This window comes from Anolis carolinensis, chromosome 1, assembly GCF_035594765.1.
Source record: "Anolis carolinensis isolate JA03-04 chromosome 1, rAnoCar3.1.pri, whole genome shotgun sequence".
Taxonomy (NCBI): Eukaryota; Metazoa; Chordata; class Lepidosauria; order Squamata; family Dactyloidae; genus Anolis; species Anolis carolinensis.
In genome coordinates this window covers 160,313,568-160,326,438 of record NC_085841.1, presented here as the reverse complement: position 1 = coordinate 160,326,438, position 12,871 = coordinate 160,313,568, and the positions used below count along the sequence as shown (strand labels likewise).

The 12,871-nt window shown below is 39.0% G+C and overlaps 1 protein-coding gene across 2 annotated transcripts in view; it reads right to left on the bottom strand.

Annotated features, from left to right (window-relative positions):
* The window catches only part of plcb1 (phospholipase C beta 1), a 650,154-nt gene that overhangs the window by 53,697 nt on the left and 583,586 nt on the right, over nucleotides 1-12,871 (bottom strand). The window lies entirely within an intron of this gene.

The window sequence follows — 12,871 nt, the reverse complement described above, 5'->3', positions numbered from 1 at the left end:
ACTGGCAAATTTCTTGTAACAAGAATATAAATCCATCTATATATTTTCACTGGTTGCTCCCAAATATGATTGGCACAAAAATGCCAAAGAGGAATATGCAGCTAATAAAGGAAACAGCAAAAGACAGCCTCCTTGCCAGAGAACAAGTGAGATAGCAGCTGGCATTCTCAGACATGAAGAGAACCTGGTAAAAAGATTAGTGCCACATGGGCTCTGATCATCACAACATACAATGAATGATTATTTAAACCATAATTAACAATTTCCTCTAACAGCATGAGATCAATCGCCAACTGTGCAGGAAGTTTCCAAGCCTCCGTCAGCAACCCAGATTCTTGAACGTGTTCATCATCTGCTTGCAGTTGCCAAACATTCAAGGGAGTCCTTTACATAAGCCCTACTGTTATTTTCTTCATTAATTACCATGAGGCTTTCATAGTCAATCCCGGAGGTCAGAACCAGTCATCACCCACCGATCTCAAGCAAATTTCCTCATAAACCTAAGGCTGAAAGAGGCAGATGTCTGCTTGAGCTAAAACAGCAATATCACCTACAGCAGAAATGGGCCTTCATACAATGAATGATTCTTTCTTGTAAAACAAAACTAAAGCTGAGATTAATTGATATTCCAAGAAATCTACATGGTTTAAAGTAATGTATAAAGGCCTTAAGGGATAGGATATTAATTAATGACTTAAAATGGCAAGAAAGGGGATTTTGAATAAACAATAAGAATTTACTGACTGCATCAACTATTTGACAAGGGAGGTGACTTCATTGAAAGACAGTGCCTATAAATGTGTTAGAGATTTTGTATGGCTGCTGCAGCAATGGATTTTTTGCATCAACAGGAGGCTGGAAAAGAGCCTGGAAACCTTTTAAATATACAATAGATAATTGGTTTCTGATGTATGTGTGTATGTGTGTGTTGCCTGTTGACTTATGGTAACCCCATAAAGTTCATAGGGGTTTCTGAGGCAAGAAATATTCAGAGGTTTTGCAAGTTGTTTTTTCCCAAATATAGCCTATTGGTTTTGCATATTGGTTTTGCAAGTTGTTTTTTCCCAAATATAGCCTACAGCACCTGGCACTTATTGGTGGTCAGCTATCAAAGTACTAAACAAGTTCATTCTGCTTAGCTTCAAGCTCAGATGAGATTAGATGTCTTTGGTATTCAGCCCCGTTACACAGTTTTTAAACAGAAGTTTGTAATTACAACATTTAAAAGTGATTGAGTACATTAGTAATTTCCTGACTTGATCTTCTTATTCTTTTTAATAATAATAATAATAATAATAATAATAATAGGAAGAAGAAGAAGAAGAAGAAGAAGAAGAAGAAGAACAACAACAACAACAACAACAACAACTGACAGCTGAGAGCTGGCACAACAAAATATTGTATGGAAAGTTCCTTGACAAAACTGAAGGAAAAGCTGATAAGGAGAAGACCTGGCTATGGCTCACGAATGGGACCCTGAAGAAGGAGACAGAAGGCCTGATCCTTGCAGCCCAGGAGCAAGCCATCAGAACAAATGCAATTAAGGCCAAGATCGAAAAATCAGCTGATGACCCAAAATGCAGACTCTGCAAGGAAACCATTGATCATATCCTCAGCTGCTGTAAGAAAATTGCACAGACAGACTACAAACAGAGGCACAACTATGTGGCCCAAACGATTCATTGGAACTTATGCCTCAAGTACCATTTCCCAGCAGCAAAGACCTGGTGGGATCACAAACCTGCAAAAGTATTGGAAAATGAGCATGCAAAGATACTGTGGGACTTCCGAATCCAGACTGACAAAGTTCTGGAACACAACACACCAGACATCACAGTTGTGGAAAAGAAAAAGGTTTGGATCATTGATGTTGCCATCCCAGGTGACAGTCGCATTGACGAAAAACAACAGGAAAAACTCAGCCGCTATCAAGACCTCAAGACTGAACTTCAAAGACTTTGGCAGAAACCAGTGCAGGTGGTCCCCGTGATGATGGGCACACTGGGTGCCATGCCAAAAGATCTCAGCCAGCATTTGGAAACAATAGACATTGACAAAATTACGATATGTCAACTGCAAAAGGCCACCCTTCTGGGATCTGCACGCATCATCCGAAAATACATCACACAGTCCTAGACACTTGGGAAGTATTCGACTTGTGATTTTGTCAAACGAAATCCAGCATATCTATCTTGTTTGCTGTGTCATACAATAAAATAATAACAACAACACTTTATTTGTATTCCGCCCTATCTCCCCAAGGGGACTCTGGGTGGGGATATATAATGGAATGGCATAAAATCTGGACAATTCTTGCCAAAATTTGTTCAAAGTACCCTTAGCATTGGAGGGAAGGATATTAGAGGAAAAGATGAAGTACTTTGGCCACATAATGAGAAGACAGGAAAGCTTGGAGAAGATCATGATGCTGGGGAAAATGGAAGGCAAAAGGAAGAGGGGCCGACCAAGGGCAAGATGGATGGATGGTATCCTTGAAGTGACTGCCTTGACTTTGAAGGAGCTGGGGGTGGCAATGGCTGACAGGGAGTTCTGGCATGAGGTTATGAAAAGTTGGAAGCAACTGAATGAATAAACAAGAACCCTTGACATTTACTAGAAACGTTACTTGGTACACAAATAAACTGTCATCAACATATTTTAAAACTGAGGAAAATAATCACAGATGCCTATATTGCATATAAGACAGTATATCTAAGTTTCAAGCTGGATGAAGTGACCTTAGAATCATTCCAAATGACATTATTTTATCTGATGTCATTTCCTAACTGCAGTGGTATGTAATGATCAGATCTATGTTTTTCTTTTCTTACATTGAAGGTCGTGATGATAATGATGATGATCAATGTATTTTTTAGACAGTGTTTGTTATCAGAAATATATGTGATTTGTTAAGATTACTTAAATTTAGAACCTTTGTGTAACTCACAAAAATCAGTAGCTTGCAAGCATCTTATGTAGGCAGCACGTAGTGGCTTAGGTAGCAATCTCAATTCAGAAATCCCTCCGATACTCATGTAGGCATAAGTATCCCACAAGTGGAGGAATCTCATTATCATGCTGAATATCACTTTGAGTTCTTACATGCATCTTTCATGATCTGTTTGTCACTGGAATAAGAATGCAATGTTGGATGCAATGTTAGAAGAAGGTTAAATTAAAAAGGCTGTAGCAAATCAAATATAAATGAAGCAACCATCATGCTCATTCACAACTTCTGACTTGCAATAACCATTATTAAAAGGGGACAAATAACATTTCCAGATGATTATTGCAGTTATCTGAAATAATTAGGGAGATATTCAAATTGGGAGTGGGGAAGGCACACACAGCAATAGGATCTTCTAGTTTTTCTCCATGCTGTACTGAGACATACTGATACATCCTTATTGAATTATTTAGTTTTGCAAAATACTTGAACACACATATCAATAGACACATGCAATTGATGTATGAATACAAATACCAAAAAAGTAATATCAAGTATAAAATAGACGTACAGGAAAGAAAGGAAGTTTCTTATTCTAAAGTGTATTATTCAGGTCAATTGTTCAGCAAATCAATGAGGCGGACTTTGTTGTTCTTCACAAAATGTACATTGCATGCTAGGAGAGATCGCATTTTTTCTTCAGGCCAAAGAGGTGTAGGGGTGTGTGTGTGTGTGTGTGTGTGTGTGTTCTAAAATATGTCTGGTCTTTGTTAAATCATTTCTCAAAAAGGATATAGTCCAGAAGTGAGCTCAGTTTGGGCCAAAAGAGCCCAGTTGGTTCAAATGATCTCTTGGGAAGATTGGATGAACAGAACAAAAGAGACAGGAAAGATGAATTAATTTATGAGTGTTTAAATTCCATGTATAGAAGCATATGGAAAAAGTATTTGTTTGGATTAGAACTCCCAAAATCTCACAACCTGCATAGATGGGGGTCATGTTGATTGAGGAATTCTCATACTTACAATCTAGAAATTTAAAGATTCAAGCTCTTTTTGTACTCCAACTTTTGAATATTCATTTTAGGAGAACAAAGGGAAGAGCTGCGGAGCACAGCTTTGCATGCAGAATATTGCAGATTCAATCCAGAGCTTGAGGTGAAAAACTCCTCAGCCTCAGATTCAATGTAAGGCAGTCCTCAGATGGAATTTGCCACCAATTGTATTGAACTTGGCATTTTCAGCTATCTTTTATGCATGTTGGAAATGTCAGACAACCAAAGCAAGTATAGATCAAATGTAACAGGAATACCAGTATGCATGTATTATATGTTTACTTTATTTGGCAGTAAGTTTTTTTTTTGTTTTTGTTTTTTGTTTTAGTCAGGAGCGACTTGAGAAACTGCAAGTCACTTCTGGTGTGAGAGAATTGGTCATTTGCAAGGAAGTTGCCCAGGGGATGCCTAGATGTTTGATGTTTTACCATTCTTGTGGGAGGCTTCTCTCATGTCCCCACATGGGGAGCTGGAGCTGATAGAGGGAACTCACCCACTCTCCCTGGATTTGAACTGCTGACCTAATGGTCAGCAGTCCTGCTGGCACAAGGGTTTAACCCATTGCACCATCGGGGGCTCTATTTTTTAAAAAAAGATTTTCTAAGTGCATTGTTAATTATGTATTGTTTTATGAATTATTATAGAATCTGGTTTACCCAGAACAGTAAGGATATTTATTTCAAACTTATTAATAACTGCTATGGAGCACATTTGAGACATCTCACCTTCTGCAATGAGGGAATGGTTGGAGTGCTCTGATTTTGTAGAAATGGGAAAACAAAGATAATGTATAGGAAGGAATGAAATTCAGAGGCCATTTGTATTTTATTTCTCAGTTACTGGAATTGGTCATATGTTCATGCAACATTAGGAAGCATGTAACTAATGCAACTTCAGCAGATTTAAATAGTACTCATCTTTTTACAGCCCTTTATAGTCACCATTTCTGAGTTAAAGAGGTACAAGAAATGAAGATTTAATGTATCACTTATGGGATACTGTCAACATATAATCCATTCTTTTTTGTGTAAACCAGTGCTCCTTTGTGTGTGCATGCAGAAAACACATGCTTATATCAAAAATATTTTGTGAAGAATATTGTTTCTACAAAGCAATTTAAAATACACAAATACATTATTTTTCCATTATTAAACATAATAATATTTTACACACAAAAAGTTTTTAAAAACCCTCTTGAAATGCAAAAAAGCACATAGTATTTCTGTATAGATGGAAGAAAAAAATAGTATTATTCTCAGTCTGGGAAAAATGGTTGAGAATAAATCCAACAAATAAACCAAGAAACAAAGAAATATATTTTTTAAAAAATCCATATGGTTCAAAAGTTCTAATGCAAGCCTACTCTGCATCATACCTAGTGTGTATTTTACACATTCCTACTTTGAAGATGGAAAACTGGATAGAATGCACAATCCCATAATCGGTTAATTAACTTGTCCCACTGAAAGATCCTGTTCAAGTAATGAAAGCCAAAGTGCCCTTGTATACATATCCATGAATTAGTTGCCCAGCACTTTGGAATGTTAATGCTTCAGATCAGGTACAAATCTAGTTCCCTGAAATCGAAACCCTAATACTACCTGCTAAGTTGCATTGACTCCCTCACAGCCACATGCATCCACGCTTTAGTCACCTTTAAACATGTGTTAAAATTCATTTTCAAAGATTTGTGCATAACGAACATTAGATTCTTTCCAAGCTTTAACCAATAATCCTGTTAGTTCATGCACAATCATCTCATTTTAAAAGGATGAGATTATGCAAATGAATAAAAGCAGGCAAAGTCTTTTATTTGGCACAGGGAAAAAGAAGCATGTCAACAGCCCAAAGTCTAAGAAGAGATCAGTGTATTTTTAGGATTTTGCTCCCCCCCCCCACACACACTTCATTTGATATTCCTATTATGAAGTTTAATAATGCTCATGCCAGGTATTTTAAACTCAAAATACTACAAAGTTCATTAGTTTGATCTGAACATTATAAGCATGTCATTTGACAGTTCTAAGGTTTTTTCTATACATACAAGTAGCATAACTTATGGCTAGCTAATGCAATTTATATGTTTGTTATGAATAGCATGTATAAAACTGCCATTGAAAAGGCCTTAGAAAAGGTTTATTATTCTGTTTATTTTGCCTTTAGCACGTTTAATTTTGATCACACTGTTTTTCTTTAACCATTTTACCTTGTTTGGCTCTTTTGCTGACTACAGGATACTAGCAATTTACAGTATGATCTCTGTGCCCAAAATATGTCCTCTCCAGGAAGACTCTATGGCAGATCTGCACAACCGGTGGCCCTTCAGGTGTTTAGGTCTCCAGCAGCCAGAAGCCCTAGCCAGCTTTTCCAATTGACAGGAATTTAGGAACTGAAGTCCAAAATACCTGGAGGACTGGAGGTTATGCAGGCTTGTTTCATGGTGACCTCTGATAGAAGTGATTTATTTAAATATGGTTCACTATTTTCCATGGTTTCCTCTTTCCAAGATAAATTCAGGAACATATCCCCTACAGAAACAGAGCTGGCAAAATGCAACATTGAGATGGCTTTTCACCTATTAATCTAAGCGACTTTTGAGTTACTTGGTTTTTGTCTTGCAGCTATTTTTTACATGGATATGCCTTTCTCTACAGGGTGCTCTATGTCTGAATGTCCAGTCACCATTTCCCAAAGAAGTTACTTTATTCTCAACTCAACAACAAAAAATGGAAAAATGGTGGACAACAAAAGAGATGTAAAGATGTGCTTAAAACTGACCTTAAAAAAAATGGTTGAATACCAAAAACTGGGAAGTCCTGGCACTCGAGAGCATTGCAACTGGAGGTCAGCTGTGATGAATGACACCAAAAAGGCTTGAATAGAGGGCAACAAGAAGAATATGCCAAGAGGATGGCATCTGGAAAACTATGTTCACAATGTAAAAGACCAGGGGGATCCAGAACAGTCATTTACAGACCCATTGCCAAGACTCTGCTTTTGGAAGATAATCATACTTGGCCACCAGTTGTTGCTGATTTTTATGATGGCTCTGTGTCACATTTTTAACATTCTGTACCTTCTTGGAATAGGACTTGCATCCTAGAACACTTTGGGGTGGGGGGTTATACGGTTGGATAATTTACTTTTTAGTAGGCACCTCTGGAATGGGACAATGTGGATTTCAAATGGGTGACAGTAAATGCATCTTGGATTCCAATCAAATATTTTTTCACATAAACATGTAGAATATTTAGTGGAGGGGGAGGGGAGGGAGGGAAAAATGAGTGAATAGAACGATGATATATTAGATGACTAGATAATATAGAATAAAAGAGGAGTGAAGAAATGTGGTAATAGATAAATGATGTGTAGGTATTAAATCTGTAAATCTACTCACAATACGAAATCTAATCTAATCTAAATCTAAATCTAAATCTAAATCCATAATAAAAGTGAAAACCCGTATGTGTGTATGTGGCACACATGTCCGCTCACACAGACAGCCTCCGGCCTCCACAAACAGGCTACACTTCCCACTCCTGAAAAGCCAGCAAGTCACTACTTTGCACTCACATTGCAGTTACAGTGAGCACCTTGAAAATGTAGCCCAACCCCTGCCAATGTCCTCCCCAAACACTACAAATCACCACACAAGGAATGCTTTCATTTGGGGACCATTTCATCCTACATTTTGCTTTTTCTTCCACCACAGGCAGGCATCCCAGCGTTCTCCATTCCTGTGAAATTTTCATCGCCCCGCCTACTGCTCTTGCACCACAGGCAGGCATCCCAAGGTTCTCCATTGCTGTGGAATTTGCATGACCCCACCTACTCTCCTTCCCTTTCCAATCTGTCTGTATAACAAACAGCAAAATTGAGCTGCAACTAAACTTACTGGAGGAGTTTGTGAGATTGAAGTTGTAGTTTACCCTGCATCAAGTCAGAGCATTGTAACTCCCACTGCGGAATTTTTAGGAGTGGTACTTCACCTACACCCAGAATGCTATGAACCCAAACAATGGTGGGTCTGGGCCAAATTTGCCATGCATACCTGATATGCCCAAATTTGAAGACTGGTGGGTTTGGAGGGGAATTGGCCTGGACATTTGGGAGTAGTAGGTACTAGGATTTATAGTTCACCTGCAATGAATGAGCACTTCGAACCCCACCGATGATGGACCAGGACCAAACTTGCCACACAGAGCCCGCATAACCAATACAAGTTGGGGGGAAAGGGAGTTGTAGTTCAGCTGCATTTGCCTCTGTGAGTTGTAGTTGTATCCAGACAGCACTCAACCCACCCAATGACGGATCTAGACCAAACTTGGCACACTGCCTCATCGTACCCAACTATGCATACAGGCAGGGTATTGGGCTAATTGACCTTTGCTCTATGAGTTGTAGTTCACCCTTATACAGACAGCACTGAACCCAGACAACTTTGGATCTGGACTAAACTTGGCACACAACTTTCTCAAATGACCCGGGCACCGCCAGGTCCCCAAGCTAGTATTATATATATAGTCCTGGGAAGGAGGAGACTAGGATGCATGAAGCGTCCATGAACCAGCAAAGTCTGTTGCCTCCCCAGCAGAGCCAGCCCTAGGTATTTTTCAAGTGTAGACGAACAGAATTTTGGCACCCCCCCCAACCCAATCACTGAAAAATAAAAGTGTTGGATAAGCGAAAATGTTGGATAATAAGAAGGGATTAAGGAAAAGCCTATTAAACATCAAATTACATTAAGATTTTACAAATTAAGCACCAAAATATCATGCTTTACAACAAATCAACAGAAAAAGCAGTCTCGACTGCGCCCCCGTATGTTTTGCACCCGAAGCGACCGCTTAATTCGCCTCATTGTTGGACCAGCTCTGCTCCCCAGCCCTACAAATCAGTTGCCTATTAACTGACTTGCTGCATGTTATGCTCATTTGTTGACCTGTATTTGAGTTAACAAGATGTAAATATATACTTTTAATTGTGATCATTGTTTTTGTTTTTGCAAAGGTCTTTGAGCATAGTGCATTGTGGCCATACAAATAATCTAAGACCGTAGCTCATCTTAGTAATACAGTTCCAGCACAACTTTAGTTAGTATGTTTCATTGCTACACCATTCTTCAAGTACTTTCTGGCATCTATTACTCAAGGATTTGGAGATATATTCTCGACACACAGCTTGTCCATTGCAAATGTTCAAATCTGACTCTACTCAAGGCAACCATTTATTATTTTTTGCTTACCCTGTAGTAAATCTCACATATACAGAAGGCAACATCAAACTGTAAAACAATACATAACATTTCTGAGACTATAATGACAGCAGAATTATAGGCATTAAGGCAGGAAAAGAAAATTAAAGATAAATCTAGCACAAAAAAGAAATTAAACCTCCACTCCCACAAACAGCAGATGAGGAGATAAATATGTTCTTGGACACACATCAAAGTACCTTTGTGTACGTAAAGTCACCCATTTGTCCTTTTCCAAATTAAACAATCTCAACTTGTTACAGACTTGTTACATGTGATACTTTCCAGACCTTCGAGTAATTTTGCTGCTTTCCTCTGGATTATGTCCAGCTTTCATGGGTCATTTCTGAAGTGTAGCAATGACACAGTACTTTAGCAAAGACCTCACTAATGCTAGATTGGTAAGCAGAGCTATCTACCCCCCCCCCCCCAAATTACCCATGATGTTTCTTTTCTCAGCCCATTTGATTGCTCATCAATAATTACTTAATCAGCTAACACTCTCCAGTTGCCTACCTAGGGAACAGAGGCACAGAAAGGAACTCCTAAGTAGTAGCATAATGCTTCTTGCTTAGCAGCAGAATTTTGTATTTATCCTCATTAAATGTGTGCTTATTAAATGTGGGCCTTTGTATTCCTGCCAGTACTTATACTTTGTTGAGATAAATTTTATCTCCTAATTTGGCACTATCTGTACATTGAGGCTGTGTACTTTTCATTCCCTTTTGAAGTCACTAACTAATGAATATATTAAACAGCGTCAGGCCAACATTTATATTTTCCAAAGCATTCATTCAATCACAGGGATGAAGAAGAGTATGTCCTCATACTCCTTCAGACATCTATAATAGGAAACTGTCTCCTCGATTATTGAATTTCTAATATCTGCACAACTTGGAAAGCAATTAGAATTAGAGGACACCTCTAGACTGCTGGACAGGTATGCTAAAAATAAGCCAGTTGAAACCGTTTCTTGTTGACAGCTGCTGTCCTGACATCAAGCAACAGCAGGTGAAAGATGTTTGAGGTATAACTCAAATGTTCCCAGATAAGCCTACAGCGTGCTTCATAAAGAAACATCCAAAATATACCAAATCAGACCTCGGACAAGTATTTCAGATATATTTTGAGCTGATGTCACTGAGTACCTAAAGCAATATAGCTCAAGAAAATGCTGAACAGGGTTCCATGTATCAAATTTTGGACAAATCCTCACCCGAAGAGTAATTATTGGTGCTTGCAAACCAGGAATGAAGAAATGCTAAGCTGGGAGAGAATGCTTTGCCCTTTATGTCCTAGTAATGTTTCCTTCCAAAAATCCCACCATTTTTTCCCTTACAATTTACAGGGTGATGTCATGAGAAATAGGTAAAGTAGCTTGTGATAACTCATCCTCTTTTTCCTACTACTCCAACTCAACAACAGGAGATCTGATCATAGATCTCTAATGGTCTTGTCCAGTTGCCCCACATCTTACCCCCAAAACCAATATTTATGGCATAGTTTGGGCATAGGAACATGAAGTGCAGATTTGACAGGATGGAACACCTGAAACAACTTACAAGTTTATGACATTTTAATTGGGTAAGAAATTTCCATACTATGTTACAAAATTCACTTTGTACTGTTACAAGTATGTATATGTCACAACTGTATACAGCCAGGTTAATTATACTGCTTATAGTCCGATCCTTATTTATCCTCTTTTTCTTCTCCATTAACATCTTATCACAAAATTAAAGTGGAAGACTTCCTAAACTTGTAGTATAACCTGTTATGCACCAATCATCATAACTATAATCACCACCATCACTACTACCATCATCTTGCCTTTTCCTCAGTTCTGGGGTTCAGAGCAGCTTACAAATGATTAAAGACAGTACAGATTAAAAACATACAATAACATCATTCTAAAGTCCATTGCAATAAATTCCTAAAAGTCCAATAGAGCAGAAGTTTTCACATCAGCAAGGACAGCAAGCAGAGATACATCTTGAATCCACTTCTCTTCTCATCTCTCTTTTTTCATCCTTGGCAATCAAATTGTATTCCGCTGAGCATGCAATCTTCAAAGGATTATTCAAAGGATTTCCCCCCACCCCAAACACATTCAGAATTTTAAAATTCTTCCTAAAGATTACTTCGAATTCATGCAAACCTTACTACTTCTAAGGCATGAACTGGTGTATTCTGGCAACACCAAGAAAGGAATTTGACATCACCATTAATCAGTGTTTGGACACGTTACTTGGAAAGGCAAAGGGGTAAGCTGTCAGGCATACTCTAGTAATCCAAAGAGTAACAAATATGTTTGGGTATACTATTATGCATCCTAAAGGGCATGCAAAGTTTGCTGCTGTCTACTTTTTTAGCAGGATATGTACCAAGAGTTTGCACATTTTGACCAAGAGTTTGCACATTCACTACTCCTTACAATTTACTTCTCCTAAATGGAGAGCAGTTCAGCACTTGGGTTGTATCCACCAGGATAACTGTAAGATCTGTGCTCAAAAATTAAACTGATGGATTTCTTACATATTCCTAAACCAAACAAAAGTACTGCTTAGAAACTCCTTTTAAAACTATGTTATCCCTATCCCAGCCTTAGAGCTCCAAAAGCTCCATTAAATAATTGTTATAATCCACTCTACATCCAAAGATGATGGCAGCTATTTACACATGAGATAGACATATACAGTGTTCCCCCACTACTTTGCAGGTCGCTTTTCGCAGATGTGTTGTTTTGCGGGTTAACAGAGGTATATTTAAACATTATTTTCATTATTATGTGGCCTTTCTGCCCCTTGCAACCCTTCCCTACCAGTGCCTGCTGGGCCCTTGCTCCGGGCCCGTCATGTTGCTCTGGCTGCTTCCCTGCAGCCAGGGAAGAAAGAATGCTGCTCCAGCCGGATGAGTGAGTGAGGGTGGATGAGAGAGTGAAGGCCGGCAGCAGCAGCAAAAGCCTGGAAGAGGCAGCCAGGTCTGGCTTCTGCCTCTGCTCCGCCCCTTCTTCTGAGCCCTCCACGTTTCTCGGCGTGGCCCAGCTGGAGTGTAGGCAGAGGGAAGACCTGGCTGTCTTTTCCAGGCTTTTGCTGCCGCCGCCGCCCTCACTCTCTCACCCAGGGAAGCAGTCAGAGCAACATGATGGGCCTGGAGCAAGGGCCCAGCCGGCGCCTGTAGGGAAGGCTTCACTAGCTCCCCATGGCTTGCAAGGGGGAGAAAGGCCACATAACAATTAAAATAATGTATAAATATTAAAATTAAAATAGTGTCCCTACTTCGCAGATTTCCACTTATCGCAGTAGGTCCTGGAACGGAACCCCCCTGATAAGTGAGGGAACACTGTACACTAGATTACAAAAATTTGGTTAGTCATGTGTAAGTGCATGAGAAAAATTGGTCTAAAACTCTATTTTGAGGTTCTGTTTTTCTTGATTTACCCAGTGAAAATTGTAACAGAAAACACTGTGAATTAATTACATATATGGCTTTTGGGAACTCAAAGCAGTGCCATCTACAGGAGATTCAGAAAGCAATTATACGAGATAAGGCCTTTGCCATCTGTTCAGCTGGGACGAAGAATGGCCAAATGTCAAGAAAACATCATAATCAACAT